Source organism: Dendrobates tinctorius, unplaced genomic scaffold (assembly GCF_039654945.1).
Source record: "Dendrobates tinctorius isolate UK_male_01 unplaced genomic scaffold, ASM3965494v1 ptg000030l, whole genome shotgun sequence".
In the NCBI taxonomy this organism is placed as follows: Eukaryota; Metazoa; Chordata; class Amphibia; order Anura; family Dendrobatidae; genus Dendrobates; species Dendrobates tinctorius.
This window is the reverse complement of record NW_027361698.1, coordinates 39,722,317-39,736,421: the sequence shown is the minus strand read 5'-3', so window position 1 is coordinate 39,736,421 and position 14,105 is coordinate 39,722,317.

The following is a 14,105-nucleotide window of genomic DNA, read 5'->3' as shown; positions in this document are numbered from 1 at the left end:
AGCAAGTATCGGCCGATACCCGATACTTGCGGTATCGGAATGCTCAACACTACTCGTGACTAGTGTTGAGTGATACCTTCCGATATCGGGAAATATCGGATCGGATTGGATCAGACCGATACCCCAAAAATATCGGATATCGCCGATTCCGATACCGGAAACCAATGCAAGTCAATGGGACACAAATATCGGAATGAAAATAAACCCTTACTTTCCTTGTAGGTTAATTCTACATGAAGGAAAACAACTAAGAATAATGTAGAATGTATTGGGCGAGGTGGAGGAGACATTAAAGTCATAGAGGTTTAGCCCAATCAAATGGAATAGCAGGAATTAATTTTTTTTTAAGATGTTCGGAGTTACAAAGATATTGACTATGTTAAGCTTTTTTATATTTTGTCAGATATTTATGTTTCACTACTTCCATGCACTTCACCTTCTTTTTTACTTCTCCCACACTTTCTCCTTCATCATCCTCTTCAGGGTCATCTTCTTGGTCTTCTTCGGGGTGGTCTTCAGGGTCATCGTCTCCAGGGTCGTCGTTTTCGGGGTCGTCGTCTTCTTCGGAGTGGTCTTCAGGGTCATCGTCTCCAGGATCGTCGTTTTCGGGGTCATCGTCTTCTTCAGGGTGGTCTTCAGGGTCGTCGTCTTTAGGGTCATCGTCAGGGAGATCCAGAGTGATTACCAAAAACCATTTCACAAAGCTTGAACTTGGAAATGTAGCAGAAGGTACAAGAAGGCTGAGGAACTGCTGAGAACCAGCTGACGGTACTGGAACCTGGATGGGTAGCCGAAGGTACAAGAGCCAATGGAACTGCCGAGGACCAGCTGATGGTACTGGAACCCGGTTACTAAGCAGGAGGTACCTGTGCCAGAAAGCACTACCAAGGACCAGCAGACGTTGGTGGAACTCGGATACCGAGAAGGAGGTGCCTAAGCCAAAGGCTCTGCCTGGAACCAGCTGACGTAACTGGAACTCAGGGGGACATATTCAAGATTGACTTTCAAAGAACAAGCTAATGGTACTGGAACTCAGATAGGCAGCAGAAGGTACACATGAAAAAAAAAGTTGCAAGGCCGCGAGCCGGTCGGAGTAACCGAAACCCACAGTCCTACAGGGGGAGCTTGTCCTATTGGCACTATGGAACCAGCCTTCATTGCCAGATCCTGCAGGCCACATAGGAAGCATCTAAACTGCAGGCACCATAGAGTCAGCTAACCCGACCGCAACACGACAGTACAACGTATTGGAGGCAAAGTGACGTTGACACTACCTGGAAACAGCTGGCGTGCTGGAACCAATATGGCCTGTTGACGTTTGGCCACGGCTGTGCTCATATCGGTCGTAACAGGTAAGCGTTCACGGTTCCATGTGGAGGTAGACTGTGACGGCTCCTGCAGCGCTGATTCAGAGGAACTGGAGTACGAGGAGGAGTCAATGTGTACAGACTAGATTCCTGCAATCCGTGGAGTTGGCAGAACACGTGCAGCGCCACTCTCAAGATCTGTACCCGGCTCCACAACATTTACCCAATGGGCAGTGAGGGAAAGATATCGTCCCTGTCCATGGTTACTGGTCCACGCATTGGTGGTCAGGTGGACCTTGCTACTGACGGCGTTTAGTAGCGCATGTTTAATTTTTCCCTCCACATGCTTTTGCAGGGCAGGGACGGCTTGCCTGCTGAAATAAAAGCGGCTGGGCACGTTGTATTGTGGGGCTGCCAATGCCATGAAGTTACGGAAGGTGTCAGTCTCCACCAGCCTGAATGAGAGCATTTCAAGGGACAGTAGTTTTGCAATGCCAGCATTCAGAGCCTGTGCTCAGGGGTGGTTTGCTGAGTATTGACGCCTTTTCTCCCATGCCTGTGCTACCGATGGCTGTAGACTGGCCTGGGAGTGTGAGGATGACAGGGAACGTGGTGCTGTGGGTGGAATGACACTGTGTCTCTGTACAACAGTGCCAGAGTTTCTTCCATGGCTATCCTGTGAGGAAGCCAAACCAGCTGTGTGTGAGCTGGAGGAAGAGGCTACAACATGAGCTGAAGAGGTGGTAGGTGGTGCTGTAGGTTGGCCTAGGTCTTGAGTGTGTCTTTGTAACTCCACCACGTGCTTGGTCCGCACATGTTTCCACATATTTGTGGTATTGAGGTTGCTGACACTTTTCCCTCTTTTCACTTTCTGATTACACAGCTTGGATTTGACAAAGCAAATGTCATCTGCAACTGTTTCAAAAAAGGACCAGGCACTGCAAGTCTTGGGAGCGCCTGTTTTGGGTTTTGGAAGAGGCATGCTCCTAATGGGTGCCGAAGTGGAGGCTACAGGCAACTGAGTCTGCCCCCTCCCTCTCCCTCCTTTTTTGGCTGTTTGGGGAATCTCTTCCTCAGAGTTGCTCCCACCACCTTCCTGTACCTCACGCCATGATGGGTCAAGGACATCATCATCTACACTACCCTCTTCAAATGACTGCTTCTCCTGGGTAGTCTCGACAGCACAGTGCGCAACAGAAAGTGGCCCCTGAGTCTCATCATCAGATGCGTACTGAGATGTGCTGACCATAGGCACTGGCCCACCCACCTCTTCAGATTCAGAGAGACAAAGCTGTTGCGCATCACTGCATACTACCTCTTCTTCAAACTCTCGAATGCTGATTGGCTGGCCCCCTCTTTCCAAGCCAACAGATTCAGAGAACAGAAGTAGAGATGGCTCCTGTCCAGGGCTCCCTGACTGCCTGGGCAATTTGGCAGGTGATGAAGAGACAGATGGGTGCTCTTCAGTGCTCTGGACCTGAGAGGATCTGGAACTAATTGAAGTCGATGCGTTAGCTGCCATCCATCCGACAACGGCTTCAATTTGCTCCTCCCGCAGCAGTGGGGTACGGCAAGCTCCAACAAAGCTGCGCATAAAGGACTGTTCCTTGGGAAAACTGGGGGATGCTGAGTCACTGGTGCCCGCAGCAGGCACAGAATCCCCACGTCCTCTCCCTGCAGAAACTCCATGCCCACAACCACGTGCCTTACTCCCTGCCTTCTTCATCTTGGTAGACTGATAAAGATATGCAGAAAAGTACTAAGGGCTTAGTGTGCTTATTCCTGAACAGCTGCTAACAGGTATAAGAAACACTAATTTTATAAAGTGTGGACTAGACTTTAATATGAGCTAATGTGGCCTACACAACTGTAAAGTGGAGTGTTTGGTGAACTTTATTAACTTTATTTTTATTCCACAAAAAGACACTGGATGTGCCCAAAGATGTAAAGCCGATAGTATCACAAACTTTTTGTAGCTATTACAATGCAGGAAGGTAACCTACAATGCAATAGATGAGGCTCCAAAAAATAGGCTAATACTAATCTCGCTGGGGCTGCAGGGCACAAGCCAGCAAAAAGGCTCCTCTATCTACTCCTATATAGTGTTTGCAAATATTCTAGCTGGATATGGATGGAACCACACTAATAGGATAAATCTGGAAAAATGAGCAGCACCAATGCAAAAAAGGACATTGTATGAGGCAGTGACGCACGCTGAGCGGACTACAACTGGAGGTGGCTGGCTGCGGAACACACTACAGCATGAGCTGCACTCACACACAGAGACCTCGCAGACAGCAGTGAACAGTGCAGAGAACTGTGCACTAGTGCTGCACAGCTGCAGAAAGGCTCCTCTATCTACTCCTATATAGTATTTGCAAGCAATCTAGCTGGATACGGATGGAACAACACTAATAGGAGAAATCAGGAAAAATGAGCAGCACTAATGCAAAAAAGGACAATGTATGAGGCAGTGACGCACGCTGAGTGGACTACAACTGGAGGTGGCTGAATGCAGAATACACTACAGCGTGAGCTGCACTCACACACAGAGACCTCGCAGACAGCCGTGAACAGCGCTGCAAGGCAAAAGAAACCTTCAGCGGTTGATAAAGTAGCCTGGGTATAGCACAATACAGTATAGCAAATCGCTAGGTCACACTGTCCCTCAGAACAGCAGGGTCCTATCCCTAACTGAATTCACAGCAGAGTGAACCCAAAATGGCGGCGGCAGCTTTTATAGTGCATCATGACATCATTTCAGCAGCCAATCACAGCCATGCCAGTAGTTACATGCCTAACATGCTCTAACAGGATGTGCCCACACTTCTTAGGATCTCATTGGCTGAATAAAATCAAACTGGCTCATTGCATTATGGGAACTTCCGATTCCGGTATTCGATATACTAAAAGTATCGGAACTCAGTATCGGAATTCCAATACCGCGAATTTCGGCCAATACCCGATATTGCAGTATCGGAATGCTCAACACTACTCGTGACATATTGTACTTCATGATAGTGGTAATTTTTTTTATATGACTTGCATTTATTTGTGAAAAAAACGGAAATTTCACAATTGTCCAACTTTGAATTTTTATGCCCTTAAATCACAGAGATATGTCTCACAAAATACTTAACATGTGGGGATAAACCACTGTTTGGGCACATGGCAGTGCTCGGAAGGGAAGGAGCGCCGTTTGACTTTTCCATGCAAAATTGGCTGGAATTGAGATCGGATGCCATGTGGTGTTTGGAGAGCCCCTGATGTGCCTAAACAGTGGAAACCCCCTACAAATGACACCATTTTACACAGTAGACCCCCTAAGGAACTTATCTAGATGTGTGGTGAGCACTTTGAACCCCCAAGTGCTTCACAGAAATTTATAATGTAGAGCGGTAAAAATAAAAAATAATATTTTTTTCACAAAAATGATCTTTTCGCTCTCAATTTTTTTAATTTTCCCAAGGGTAACAGGAGAATTTGGACCCCAAAAGTTGTTGTGCAATTTGTCCTGATTATGCTGATACCCCATATGTGGGGATAAACCACTGTTTGGGTGCATGGCAGAGCACAGAAGGAAAGGAGCACCATTTAACTTTTTCAATGCATAATTGGCTGGAATTGAGATAAAATGCATGTTGCGTTTGGAGAGCCCCTGATGTGCCTAAACAGTGGAAACCCCCCAATTCTAACTCCAACCCCAAAACACCTCTAACTTTAATCCCAACCCTAACAATAACCCTAACCACAAACCTAACCCTAACACACCCCTAGCCCTAATCCCAACCCTAATCCTAAACCCAACCGTAACCATAATCCTAACTTTAGCCCCAACCCTAACTTTAACCCCAACCCTATCCCCAACACTAACCCTAACCCTAATGGGAAAATGGAAATAGAATCATAGAATCATAGAATTGTAGAGTTGGAAGGGACCTCCTGGGCCATCTGGTCCAACCCCCATGCTCAAAGCAGGATTCGCTAAATCATCCCAGTCAGATGTCTGTCCAGCCTCTGTTTGAAGACTTCCATTGAAGGAGAACTCACCACTTCTCATGGCAGCCTGTTCCACTCATTGATCACTCTAACTGTCAAAAAGTTTTTTCTAATATCTAATCTGTGTCTCCTCCCATTCAGTTTCATCCCATTGCTTCTAGTCTTTCCTTGTGCAAATGAGAATAAAGTTGATCCTTCTACAATGTGACAGCCCTTTAGATATTTGTAGACAGCTATTATGTCTCCTCTCAGTCTTCTCTTTTGCAAACTAAACATTCCCAAATCCTGCAACCTTTCCTCATAAGACAGGGTTTGCAGACCGGTCACCATTCTGGTCGCTCTTTTCTGAACTTGCTCCAGTTATTTTATTTTTTTTCCCTAACTAAGAGGGTGATAACGGGGGGTTTGATTTACTATTTATAGCGGGTTTTTATGTTTCGCAGCTGTCACACACAAAAAGACGCTTTTTATTGTAAAAAATAGTTTTTGCATCACCACATTTTCAGAGCTATAATTTTTCCATATTTTGGCCCACAGAGTCATGTGAGGTCTTGTTTTTTGTGGAATGAGTTGACATTTTTACTGGTACAATTTTCGGGCACCTGACATTTTTGATCACTTTTTATTCCGATTTTTGTGAGGCAGAATGAGCAAAAAACAGCAATTCATGAATTTCTTTTGAGGGGGCGTTTATACTGTTCCGCATGTGGTAAAATTGATAAAGCAGTTTTATTGTTTGGGTTAGTACAAATACAGCGATACCTCATTTATTTTTTTATGTTTTGGTGCTTTTATACAATAAAAACTATTTTATAGATAAAATAATTGTTTTTGCATCACTTTATTCTGACAGCTATAACTTTTTTATTTTTTCGCTAATGATGCTGTTGACCCGTTGAAGCCCTGGTTCAGAGCAAAACGGCTATTGTCAGCTTTCTGTTCACTCCTGCTATCACTCCCCCGGCCAACATGAATCGCATATGCCAATAAAGTAGCAGCATTTCTTCACCTGCCCGATGAGTGTGGTCCATTTGTCTTCTTCTGGATTTGAACTACAATTTTATATAAAAAATATTTATTTTTGCATCGTTTTATTCTGCGAGCTATAACTTTTTTTATTTTTTTCTGATAGCGCTGTATGGTGGCTTGTTTTTTGCGGGACAAGATGATGTTTTCAGCGGTACCATGTTTATTTATCATGACTAAGACTCTTTAGATGAATCACGTTGATCCTCTTCACTGGTGTGCTTGGTGCTTGCTATGGAGACATTTTTCAAGAACAAATACATTTTAAATATATACCAATTTAGAGGCTTAATTTAACGACACTTCCATAAATACATCATATCCAAAACAGAAAATTGGAAGCTTATGCCAATCAATATTTTAAAAAAGTCTTTATTAAATACTTTAAAATACATTCAATTAATTTCAGTGGAAATATACGTTACAAAAATACACTGTTCAAAAAAGACAATACATGTTCCAAAATTAGTACCAAAATAACAAATTATAAATATAATACATTTTAAAGTTGTCCAATAAAGCTTTGTAAAGTTGCAGCCGCCTCTGTCTCGAGCTGGATCACTTCTCTTTTTCTCTTGTTCCAATCTGATGTGGATGCTCACCACAATCAGTGCTGGGCGTTGGCGGGCTTGGGAATTTCACTGCAGACCGGTAAGCTGACAACACTTTTTTATACTTATGTTTAGTTATATCTGTCATTTTGATTGCATGTTATTCCACTTTTTGTTCGGCAGTATGATGATAAAGCATTGTTTTTTTGCCTTGCTTTTTTTTTTAAATGGTGTTCACTAAAGGGGTTAACTAATGGGACAGTTTTATAGGTCAGGTTGCTATGGACGCGGCGATACTAAATATGAGTACTTTTATTGTTTAGATTTTTTTAAATTAAAATATTTAGTTATTGATGGAATAAATATTGATTTTTATTACATTTTTATTATTTTTTAAAATATTTTTTACAATTATTTAAATTTTTTATTTTAATCTAAGTCTTACTTTTACACTGTGGGACACTCATTTTGTGCAGGCTGATCACTTATCGCATGCAGATCATATAAGCTGTCAGTGCTGCACTCTGTGCCCACTGACCTCAGAGACTTCCTGACATGCAATGCGCATGACAGGAAGTCTCTCAGCTCTGGTAACCCGGATGTCATCATGATGACATCAGGTTACCATGGGAGTGAACAGGACCCCGCGTCATGCTGTGGGGTCTCCGATCCAAAGGCAAAGGGCCGGTCAAATGTTTAATAGCTGTTTTCAAAGAAATTAGGTCTTGTTTGCTAACACATAGAAACAAGTATAAGTAGTATGCATACAATATATAGCAGTATATATGAAAAGTAATTATCCTGTACTAATACAGATGCTAGTATTAAAAATATGACTGTATATTAACAGAGGCAGTGCCAGCAGCATAAAAAATATAAAAATACTGTATATGGACAACCAGCTGCTCTGGTAAGACTGAATTTAACTCTGGAGTAGAAAAGTGCTATCATAGACATACACTACCGTACGGTGGGGGCAATCCTTTTTTGTTCTTAGTTCTTCAACTGGAATTTTTTTTTATTTTTAATGTAATAATTTCTTATCCTTAGTGTGTACTCCTGTGACGAATAGGACTGTAAATGTAAGGTACAGGGCCAAGGGAAGCCCACAGAATATATGTATGATATATGGCATATCATGGTGTATATCCTATCCCGCTATATAAATACTGCATTTTCTGGAACAATTTTAAGGGTGACAACACTTTCAGCCATGACTGTGTACATGTGTATATATATATATATATATATATATATATATATATATATATATATATATATATATATATATATACATATATATATATACACACATTCTCAGTAGAGGACCCGAGAATGAGAAAAGATATATATATATATATATATATATATATATTTTTTTTTTTTTTTTTTTTCATATACTTTGCCATGAGGAGCCATGTTGAACTTCCGGTGACCAATATGAGTGTGAGAGCGATAACACCAAATTTAACGCACCTGCTCCACATTCACACCAGAGACCTTGTAACACTAATGAGTCACATGACACCTGGGCGGGAAAGTTTCTAATTGGGCACAATTTGGTTATTTTCTTTTAAGGTGTACTCACTTTTGTTGCCAGCAGTTTAGACATTAATAGTTGTGTGTTGAGTTATTTAGAGGACATACCAAATTTACACTGTTATACAAGCTGTACACTGACTACTTTACATTGTATCAAAGTGTCATATCTTCATTGCTGTCCCATGAAAAGATATAATAAGTAGTTACAAAAATGTGAGGGGTGTACTACAGTACTGTGATATACTGTATATGTATGTGCATATATACAGGGTGGTCGAAAAGTAGGTGGACATTATGTGTAATAGGGTTATGAAGGGGGAGATTTATCAAACATGGTGTAAAGTGAAGCTGACTCAGTTGCCCTTAGCAATCAATCAGATTCCACTTTTCATTCTTCACAGACTCTTTGGAAAATGAAAGGTGGAATCTGATTGGTTGCTAAGGGCAACTGAGTCAGTTTCACAGATCTAGTGTCATGATCCCAGTGCAGGTTTTTGAGCTGCACACCGGGGGTTAATGTCTGGAGCTCTGTACAGGTTTTTACCTGTACACTTGGGGTTAATGATTGTGGCCTCTTTCTGGTTCTGGGAGAGCTTCTTAAACCCCTGGGAAGCTTCAATCCCTGCCAGTTATACTTTTGCCTTTGGCCTAGTGTGCTGACCCCCGTGTGCCTGTGTGTTGCTATAGCTTGTTTATATGGTTCTGACCCGGCTCTGTTTCCCGTTGTGAGTTTGCCTGTTGATTTTGTACTGCGTTATTATCTGTGTATGACTCATTGCCTGTGACCTGACTACTCTCTGCTCACCCCTTTGGTACCATGCAGTTATCTCTGTGTGTGACTCATTGGCTACGTCCTATTCTCCCTGTCTATGCCCCTTGGTAACTTTGTCTCGCATTTACTCTGCTAGGAATTCTCTTGCAGCTCCTAGCTCTGTGGAGTTTAGGCCACGCCTCTAGCAGTCACGTGCTTCAGGTCCTGCGGCTCTGAAGTACGCATCTACTCGGTTGCTGCCCGCTCCACAGGTATCTTTGAGCATTGTTTCGCTTTACTCAGGACACGTGCACTGGCTCAGTGAGCAAGGTTAGTGCGGTGTTTCTGACATCTAGTTTTCACAGATAAATCTTCCCCAAATCTGTTTTCTTTTCAGATAATTCAGATAACCCATAATGGCAAATAATTTAAATACAGATCAAAGAAAATGGATTTTAAAAGAGTATTGGAAATCTCAAGATGCTGAAACAGTTAGAGCAAATTGGGTTGAAACATTTGGTACTCAAGCCCCAAAGAGACAAACCATTTTACCGCATTCGTGAAAAATTTGATGCCACTGGCTCAATCCTTATGGCCCTGTCACACACAGCGAGATCTCTAGCGAGATCGCTGATTTTGTGACACATCAGTGATCTCACCAGCGATATCGCTGTGTGTGACACACATCAGCGAACGGCCTCCCCACTGGGTATCACTGATCATGCAGGATCATCCTGGGCATTGCTGCGTGTGGCAGCAGGAGACCAACGATCAGCGACGCTGCACGCTGGTATCTAAGGTAAAAAGCGGGTATCCAAGAGCCGCGCAGCTCTTGGATACCCGTTGTTTACCCTGGAAACCAGCGTGCACGCTGGTATCTATGGTAAAAAGCGGGTATCCAAGAGCCGCGCAGCTCTTAGTTACCCACTGTTTACCCTAGATATCAGCTTGCTTGCTGGTCCTGATAACTGGAGGGGCTGTCTATGTGACAGGTCACCAGCCATCAGCCTAACGATGTCCCAGCGATCCCATCCACGTCGGATCGTTGGTGGGATCGCTGGGACATCGGTGTGTGCAACGGCGCTCTAAATGCTCCAAAAACTGGTCGACCCAAAACAACCTGTACAGAAAATTATAAACAACTTGTTGCTGAAACATTTGTTCAGAGTCCAAAAAAGTCCACCAGAAGAGTCTCTTTATAATTGGGAATTTCACGAGCCTCCATCATGCGAATCCCGAAATCTATTGGGTGGAAAGCTTATCGTCCACTTCTAATTCATGGTTTATTGGAGAATGATAAAGACAGGTGGCTGCAATTTTGTGAGATTATAATTAACGAAATTGAAGAAAATCCAGTAACTTTAGATAACATTATGTGGAGTGATGAAGCTTCTTTCACATTATCTGGCCATATTAACAGACATAATTGTATTTACTGGTATGAGAACATGCATTTAACATTAGAGCAACAATTAAATGAGCCTGGTGTCAGTGTTTGGGGTGGTATTTCAAGTTTTGGTGTTTTTGAACCTGAACCATTTTTTTTATGGAACAGTCACAGGAGATAAGTATCTCGAAATTCTAATGAATCAAGTTGTTCCCCAGTTACAGCAACAGCCTAATTCAAATGACCTTTATTTCCAACAAGATGGGGCCCCTCCACATTATTCAAGAGTAGTCCGTGAGTATCTTGATGAAACATTTCCTAATAAATGGATTGGCCGAAGAGGCCCACTTGATTGGCCGGCACGATAACCAGACGTGACCTCAATGGATTTTTTCTTTTGGGGAGTACTCAAGGACAAAGTTTATAGTCGAAAACCAAAAAGTGTCAGCGATTTGAAAAATTACAATTATGCTTGTGTTAGTAAATATAATTTTAAATATAAATCAAAATAAATGTTATTTTCTGTCCACCTACTTTTGGACCACCCTGTATATACGGTATACTGCTCAAAAAAATAAAGGGAGCACTATTCCATTTGCAACAGGCTGTTTTTTGAGCAGTATATATATATAAATATATATTACAGTATATATATGCAAACAGGGTGGCACATGTTAAGGAGCTGAAACTCCTAAACCCTTCATCCAATTTTAATGTGGATACCCTCAAATGAAAGCTGAAAGTCTGAACTTCAACTGCATCTGAATTGTTTTGTTTAAAATTCATTGTGGTAATGTCTAGATCCAAAATTAGAAAAATGTTGTCTCTTTCCAAATATATATGGACCTAACTGTATATATATATATATATATATATATATATATATATATATATATACACACACTTCAAAATGCATATAGTTATGCAATTTATGTAAAGTAATGTAATGGTCAACAGAATCTGTCGCCAAAATTTTGCCTCCCAATCTGAGAGTAGTATAATGTGCAGACAGAAATGCTGACTCCAGTCATGTGTCACTTACAAGCCTTTTGCTGCAGTTTTGGTAAAATCAGTGTTTTATCAGCCGGAGATCATCACTAGGGGACTGCCATGTAGTCCTCCATATTCAAGAACTCTGTATAACCCTACCCGCATCCCCACCACTTATTGACAACTTTCTTATGGATAGTGTAAGCAGAAAGCTGCTAATCAGTGGTGAGGGCCGTGTTATACAGAGCTCAGCATTCAGAGAACTGGTAAATCTGTAGTAGGTAAAACAGTGCCTTTACCAAACCAGTGATACATCTCTGGAATCAGGGTATCTGCCCTTATCATGTTTTATTACATAAATTAAAGGGGCCCTCCATTTCGCTGTATTTTATGAATATTCATTTCTCTTAAGTATCGGCACACGTGACCGCCGCCAGCAGCAGGAAGGCTGCGGCTGACACTGTGCACACTAGAGAGCAATGAATACTCACAGCTTTGCACGCACACAGTCCTGGCATGCACTGCAGAGCATTGAGTAGTCCGGCAGCTGCCCTTTGGCTTGCAAGCAGCGCATGAGGTCCCTGCCATGCACTGCTTATAAGCATAAAGCAGTTGCTGGCATCAGATCAGAACGCTGTGAGGGCACGCAGGGAAGGTAAGTGTAATGTTTTTTTTTTTAATGTTTTCTGATGGGGCCAATCATACCAAGATAAGGAAAGGATGGGACCATGCATACCAGGATGGGATGGGGCCAATCATACCACGATGCCATTAAAGAGAAATGAATATTAATTTCCCTCCACGCCCATGGGTGTGGAATGCAGTGAATATTTATTTCTCTTTAGCAGCGGACACAGGAGTTAGCCCCAGCAGCCAGCTCCAGCCCTCTGTGACCCGATGCTCTACCGAAACCGCTCCCACACCTCCCCACCACAGCCAGAGCTGGTACATCTGGACTATAAAACGCACCCCCCATTTTCCTCCACATTTTTGGAGGAAAAAAGTGAGTCCCAAAGTCCGAAAAATAAGATATTCACTAATTTATATAAATGATTGGAGTGTATAAAAACACAGGATATCTCTTTATAGTATAAAATCCTGGTAATACTTTTTCTTTAAGTTAAACATGAAAAAGAAGGTAAAAATTAAACCATACATCTACTGAGTAAATGAAAATCAAGGATCTCTAAGTACCGGTAATAACCAGGGAATGTAAAGCCATCCGCTAAACATCATTTTTATGTTATTTTACAACACATTACCAGTCTGCTCTGCTACAGTCATGTTAAGTAATAAACACCAAGCTCATACGTTAGTGGATAATGTGTGGGTTGGCAAGCGCAGTGCTTTCAGGTACATTTTGTAAGCCCCACTTCAGAGACAGTCAGGTATTCGTAAGGAAGTAGAAAAGACAAAAATTCCATAGTGCACATATAATCTATTATGACAAATGGAAACTCATAACTGACAATGGAATAATCATTTTCACTTCTAGCAACCTTTTCTGGGGAATTAAGAAGGTTACCAGGATGATTTATCTATGAAATGTGCAGAAAACGGTAAAAACATATTTTATGAGAGTAAAAGGAATCATACTGTCTTTATTGTGGATATCGTACAAAATACCAGGGTATATTTCTTAGTAGACTTTCTTCAATAAAACCTGATGTGCAATAACAAATTATATTGTGGTACCGTGTTAGCCAGAAAAATTGTTTGTAAATACTTTTATGCCCAATGACAACGATGACAAAAGTATTCTTGGAGTGATACCTTTATTGGCTAAGCAGTAAAAAATATATGTTTGCAAGCTTTCAGAGCACAGAGGCTCCTTCTTCAGGCTTAATAACAAATGAATTAATAAGACAAAACACACAACATTTAAGAGATATGCCAGCAGGACATAGGACATTTGTTCATGAGTTGGGAGGGGTGAGGCATCCTAAAGATAAGCCAAGGAAATCAAATTAGCCATTTTTTTTTTTTTAAACATCTTTTTATTGGTTTAACAAAGAGAAATAACACTACATGTGACTGATATGATCAAGCATTATTAGTTTCTCACATTTCAAGTTTGACCTTACTAATCGTTTATTCACATCTCATATATTACTGCTTGATACTTGTTGCTATGCAGTAAACCAGGTAGTATCCGTCTAAGTTTTATTGCTTAAACTCATGAGTCCCAAACAAAATCTTTGACGTAGATCCCTGGAAAAGATGTACACATCAGTCGTAACAAAATGCAAACTTTTAACTGAGTAGAAAGAATAAAAGTTAGGTAGAGAAGTAGAGTGGATAGAAGGGGGAGCAATTAAGGGTGGGATGGAGTAGGAATTCCAGTCAGGGGGGTGATGTCCATTCGGCAGGGGGTTTTGCCCTATTGTCTGAATGGTCAACCAATGTTGCTCCAAGATTAGTTGGTCTTAGGGCAATTTGGTAAATTTTACTAAGGGTTTAGTAGTTTTAAGTATTCAACTGTTTCTCTAAAGAGTGTCCATGGCGCCCAGGTCAATCTGAATTCACGTATCTTAAAGGTCGTGCTGGCTATT